Consider the following 6662-nt stretch of genomic DNA (forward strand, 5'->3'; position numbering starts at 1 on the left):
TGACGTACCTGTATGGCTGTATACGTACCACTGTATTTTGCGGAGAAGTTAGCACATGCAAGATGTTATACATCGCAATCATGTAATGTAACTAAACAAAAAAAAACATTTGGAGACACTTGTAAAATCATGTGATAAAAGTTTATAAAAATACGGTGAATAGTCTCTGGACATGGCCGGGGTCAGACCAAGCAGGTGCAGTCGGTCAGATCGGAAGTGTTATTGCGGTCTGACCAGGCAGCCCGATGGTTAGATCGGTGGAGAGAGTCAGTTTTGTGAATGTTATAGATTGCTTCATGTTTATGACTTCTAAATGGTTTCTATACATATGTGATATTGTTATTATGTTAACTAGGTGAAACCCCGCGCGCTGCTGAGAGAGTTTAGTATTATAATACTAAGTAAAAATAATTTTAAAGATAGCTAGATAATATAAACTTACATAAGTTGATAATTCAAAAGTAAAAGTAAGTTGATGTGACTTTATGAGAAAACAAAATGAAGAGATAGATTGGATAAATCATATAAGGGCTAATAACAATTGAGGTGATACGACTTAATAAAAGAAGAAAATAGGGGAGACAATTTAGACCTTAGATAATCATTTAAGGACAAAACAATTGATGTGATATGGCTTAATGACATTAGAGATAGAGAGAGAGAGCATATTTTAACTAAGTTAGGAGTTAGGATAAACTATATAGGTATATAAGATATTATAAAAACTGTTGAAGAGACATTGAAATAGTATGTGAATTATGTGAGATGATGATTTAACATGCTTGCACTTGAAAAACTATAAAATTTAATACATTATAAAATTATAGATAATATAATATGCTTGCATCATATTTAAATGTAATAATTGTTTGTGGATGATGTGGCATCTTTGCATGTTAAGCTTTAAGATTTAGTGGGCTCTAACTTTATAGTAAGAGAGGATGTAAGTTAAGTTGGTAAGAACTTTTACTCGGATATGGAGTTTCATTGTTGTTCATGTGTGGGTGTTGTTAAGGCTATGGGAGTATAGCCGGTGATAGATCTGGACTAGCTAGTCTCCGTAGCACTCTTTTATTGTAGTATAGGCTTGGTAGAAGATGAGATCTAGATGATAAAGGATATCATGTGGGATGTTCAACCTAGAGGACAATACATATGGAGGTGAACGTTTGCATATGACAAACACGCAGGGTTGGCAATTTCGGAGTGAAATTTTGGTCATTTCGGACCACTCCGATACAATATTATTTAGGCCAAAATTTTTAATTTTTTAATTTTTTCATGAATTTTGGTAATTTTTGTTAAAATTTAACTAATTTTTTTCAATTTTTTTGAAATTTTGGACCGAAATTTCTGAGATTTGGTCTATCGGTGACCTCTGATACAATCAGTCAAATCGATAAGTTAAACCCTGCATTAACATGGTGTTGTCTGCGTATGGAAAATGTAGTCAATTGGATTGAAAAGTTTGGTAAGAATGGAGTTTGGAATTGTATGAGGATGTTGTTTCCTTTTTTGGTAGGTTTCTTATGTGATTAGAAGCCCAAGTTCTAGTAGGATCTGTAGCTAGCAGCAGCCATGTTTCGGGTATAAATAGAAGAGGGAATGTGGTTAGAAGTATACGAACTTTTCGAGAGAGAAAAGTTAGGATCTACTTTAAGCTTCAATTCTAGATTGAGAGTTGAGAGAGTAGTGTTTTAGATCCACTTTGTAAATACATATTCATGCAATTTAAGTTGATCTACTTTCAAGGGTTTCATCAATTTCTGTTTTTCTGGATCCTAATGGTCTGACCAGAGTACAACGAGCAGTTAGACCGGCAGCAGCGAATAGGCAATGAGTAGATGAGGAAGCCGCGATCAAAATGGTGGCTAGAGAGTGGTCAGATCGGTGGCTTGCAGGCAATCAGACCGGCGGCATACCTGATGAGGAAATATTGCTATACAATGAGTTCCGTATGTTTTTTGTTTGTAGAGGTACTTGCTTGGGTGAAGGAAAAACGACTGAGCGTAAAGAATACATGGATGATAAAAAAGTTGATTAGGGATCAAATCAAGATCTTCCTCAAGTCCACTCCTACCTCACCACGTCACTTTTGGATTATAGAAGGCAAGACTACACGTTTTGGATTCGGATTCGGGCCTCCTGATAGCATCAACTTTAAACGGACCAAGCCGCTGATTTAGAAGGAATCTCTGGGCCTATGAGTACTTTCAGATAGTTTTAGTCTCACGTCAAAATTCCTACCGAGCTGTCAGGAATCTGCAAAACGAGCCATGTATCATATTCAGTCCGAATCTGATTTGAGTTTTTGGTCTTGTAATTGTGTCGTGGGCTTGGCCTAAGCCCAAGGGGGTATGCACCCTAGGGCAACCCTAGAACATTCCAAATCATATTTATTCAGTAGCCGTTATAGTTCAGAGTGGGGTTTTGCTTAGATTAGTTCTGCCATTGCAATTTCGCTGCTAGATCTTTTTGTGCCCCAAAGTCGAGTGCTTAATTATTCATATGCAATTGAGTTGCTATCTACTTTGTTCTTGCTTGTGTTCTTCGATTCGCATGCAGGGATTAGCCTTCTCGGCAAGATCAACTGGGTTTCGGCACGGTTGGTAACCAAATGAGATGTGGTGCTGTGATTGCAGGACTCGGATCGTTTTGGTCGGAAGTCGAATCGTGTGTGTTAAGTTTCCACCGAATTGAGAATTATCAATATTTTCGGGAGATCGGGATGTAGTTTTCTCATCAATACTTTTGGTCAAACCGATGCATCTTCATAAGGTTTTAGGGTTCCTTTTATTCCGTAATTTTTTTTTTTGGTTTTTAGTGTTTCTACCATTCAATCACCTCTCTACTAGGCTTAGTTATTGTATTTGATCCTACAACACATTTCTATAGGTGGTTGTAAAATCGATTCTAAAATTTGGACATGCAGTCTAGAGACACTCTGTGAGGTATTTTATGAATTATCTTTGTACTGAAAACACAAAAGCCAAGACATCTTCTTGTTACATTTAAGACTGGGTATTCACTCGAAAATTATAAGCATCCTTCCCCTTAGTTTGGGGGAATAGGGTTAGTGGTGTGAGCTAGGAGGCTAAAAAATATATTTGTTGAGAAAAAAATTAAGAATAAAGTACCAGGTCTAATTAAGTGCATATATACAGCATATGTTTGATTTCTCTCCCTCTCTCTCTTCTTCAATGTTGGCTTTAAATCCCTACTTTTGCCAAGGGAATCTCACACTACTGGAAAAAGCATTTTTCTAATGTGGGGGTCTTATATTCGCAGTCGGACATGGCCCTTGAAGCCAAATAACTGCCTACAAAAAATATAAATCGGGGTGAAGTTCACTGCGGACCACTTAAGCGGCGCCTGACCACTTAAGCAACGCCTACACACCTTATGTGGTCCGCCTGCAAAAATCATACCTACCAAAAAAAATCTAGTCATCCTTATCCTCTCCTCTCCTCTCCACCACTCATTTCCCTCCCCCTTCTCTCTCTCACTTAGAAAAAATCTCTCCTCTCCCACGACCGTGCGCCGCCGGCTCCCCACCTCCGCCGCCGGACGGCCCTCTCCTCGCTGCCGGCGGGCTTCCTCCTCGGTGACGACGACGACCGCGACGCCGGCTCTGCGCGCCGACGGCTCCCATCGGCCGTGACGATGACCTTCGCGACGCCGGCTCCCCTCCTCTCCCCCACGTCCGCGCGCCGCTGACTCCCTCCTCTCCCGCGTCCGCGCAACGCCGGTTCCCCACCTCCGCCGCTGGCCGGCTCCCTCCTCGGCGACGACGACGACCGCGACGTCGCCTCCGCGTGTCGACGGCTCCTCTCGGCCGCGACGACGACCTTCACGCCGCCGGCTCCCCTACTCTCCCCACGCCCGCGCGCCGCCGGCTCCCTCCTCTCCCACGTCCGCGCGCCGCCGGCTCCCTACCTCCGCCGCCGGCCGGCTCCCTCCTCGGCGACGACGACGACCGCGACGCCGCCTCCGCGCGCTGACGGCTCCCCTCGGCTGCGACGACGACCTTCGCGCCGCCGGCTCCCCACCTCTCCGCCGCGGGCTCCCTCCTCGCCGATGACGACGACCGCGACGCCGCCTCCGCGCGCCGACGGCTCCCTCCGCCGCCGGCCCCGACAAGCAACGATGACGGCTCTCCAGATCCGCCTCCGCTGGTTTCCCTCCTTGCCGCCTCCACCGGCCGCTTCCCCTCCTCGCCCCCTCCGCCGCCGGTCACGACGAGCGACGACAACGGCTCTCCAGATCCGCCTCCGCCGCTTCCCTCCTCGCCGCCTCTGTCGGCCGCTTCCCCTCCTCGCCCCCTCCGCCGCCGGCCACGACGAGTGATGACGACGGCGCCGATGCGGCAGCTCGGCTCCTCCCTCTCCTATGTGGGGCAGTGGACAGAGGAGAGCCCTGGCCAGCGGTGCCCGTGGTGAGGCCGGCGGCGGCGCCCGTGGTTTTTTTATTATTTTTCTAAGATGATTTTCGCAGGCGGGGCCCGCCTACGAAAATGGTCTATTTTCGCAGTCGACGTGTTAGCGGCGGTCCTCCTCCCCGCTTGCGAAAATGGTTTTGGGCCATCTGGAAATATCGTTTTTTCTAGTAGCGTCAATTTTCCAGCTAGCGCTCCTACTCAAGCACATTTCTAGTACAGTACTAGAAGCAATATTTGATCTGGTCGCTTCCAACATATTTGATCCGGTGGTTACTTTTGGCAAACAGGAAATTCCAGTCTTACATTGGCCAATTCCCAAGCCAGGTAAATTCCTTACTTAAGTTGCTTCAGTACATAATAAGTTGGTCGCCATCCAGTTCATCACAATTAGAGCAACAGCAATTCTTGTCCTCTTCCTTAATGTATTAATAGATACTAAGTTGGCATGAAAAAATAAATTTGTCCCTGCATTAGTTATTTTTTACATATATATTACCTCCAGTAATTTGCGCAGCAACGCGTAAGGTATTTTCTATTATTCCTATATTTCCAAGCACGAAATCGACGTGGAAGCTAGGAGCATATATATGCTTTGTAACGAGAGGTCACTAACTCGTCATTTAATTTACAAGTCAACACAAAATAAGATTTATATATGCCTCTTTAATTTTTTAATTTTCCATGGTTTAGGTTAACGCTGTACATATTACACGTAGTCGTTGTATTATTTCACCAACGACTACGTAGCCATGCGTCCATATCGATTGTATAAGCACATCTAATTTAGTCAGAGTACGTTACACGCTAATTAATTAGGGTAGTTAAGTTAGAAAAACCGTTTTAGGCAGCTAGCCTGTTAATTAAATAATCAACCTCAAATTTTTAATAGTAAAACAGATTGACCTAGGTAGCAGTAGAAAAGCTTCGGATATGTGTATTCATGGTGCATATATACCTCAACTAACAAATTCCTTTTTTCTTTAAGTTCTATACTTGCACTTTAATATATCCTACCCCACTTGTATATGACCTAATAATTTTTAATCCTACCCTAGCTATTAAGAAAATTTTAGGTTTACATTATTATAAATAAATAAAAGGAAAAAAATATACACTCGTACTCCCTCCGTACTCGTAAAGGAAGTCGTTTAGGACAATGTTTAAATCAAACATTGGGAATATAAATCATGAATAACTCTCAAGTTGTTGAGTTTGAAAATGTAAAAATTATATGAATATATTTGTCTTGAGAAATATTTTCATAAAAATATAAATATATCACTTTTTAATAAATATTTTTATAAAAATAAGAAGTCAAAATTGTGTTTTGGAGACCGTGTCGCTGTCCAAAACGACTTCCTTTATGAGTACGGAGGGAGTACAATTTTGTATTCTTTAAAGTTTTCACATGTTTTTCCTTTCTACCATAAAATACAATGAATTTAAAATTGACTTTTTATATATATTCATGTAGAAGTTCTATGGGAGCTTTTATAACACTAGAACCGTGAAATTAATCAAACATTGTGTATATATAATACGTTGCAGCTATAGAAACTGGATAGCAAATTAAAGCCTTGCTTTACTTCCTGTAAATAAAATTTGGATTTGCCAAATGGCATTCGACAAAAAGTTGAGAAATATCTTTTTAGATTTCTCTACCATCGGATCCATGCCAAGATTATTGGTGGATGGGTCCTCCTCTGGCTCGAGCGAGCTCCTCGTCTTCTCTGTTACCAATGATACTCCAACTATGACAGAGTACATACATTTCTAGGTGTAGGGTTAGTATCCTAAATTTCCTGATTTTTGTATTTAATCAAGTATTGGGAATATTATTTGATGTGATAGTTGAATTTAAATTTGATGTTCTAAAATCATGTGGATGTTAGGAATTTTAGTAATCGCAATTTTGTTGGAATTATAGCTTTCGAGAATATTTTGCAAAGAATAGAAAGAAGAGTGAGAATTAGGAGGATTTATAAGGGATATGAACTTTGGGGGGGGGTAGGGGGTTTCAAATTCAATATTTTAATCCTTCATTATTCCATGGATTTGAGGAAAGGATTTTTAGTGAGGTTTTGGATTTTAAATGAGTTTGAATAATTTAGAAATGAGAGGAAGAAACAAGGGATTTCAAAGGAGTTTGTGTTGATTGGGATTTCGAAATGAGAATGGACCTTAAATTTCTAGTAACTCAGGGCATGGATTTTAGAATGGGAAA

The sequence above is a fragment of the Oryza glaberrima genome, chromosome 8 (assembly GCF_000147395.1).
Source record: "Oryza glaberrima chromosome 8, OglaRS2, whole genome shotgun sequence".
Taxonomy (NCBI): Eukaryota; Viridiplantae; Streptophyta; class Magnoliopsida; order Poales; family Poaceae; genus Oryza; species Oryza glaberrima.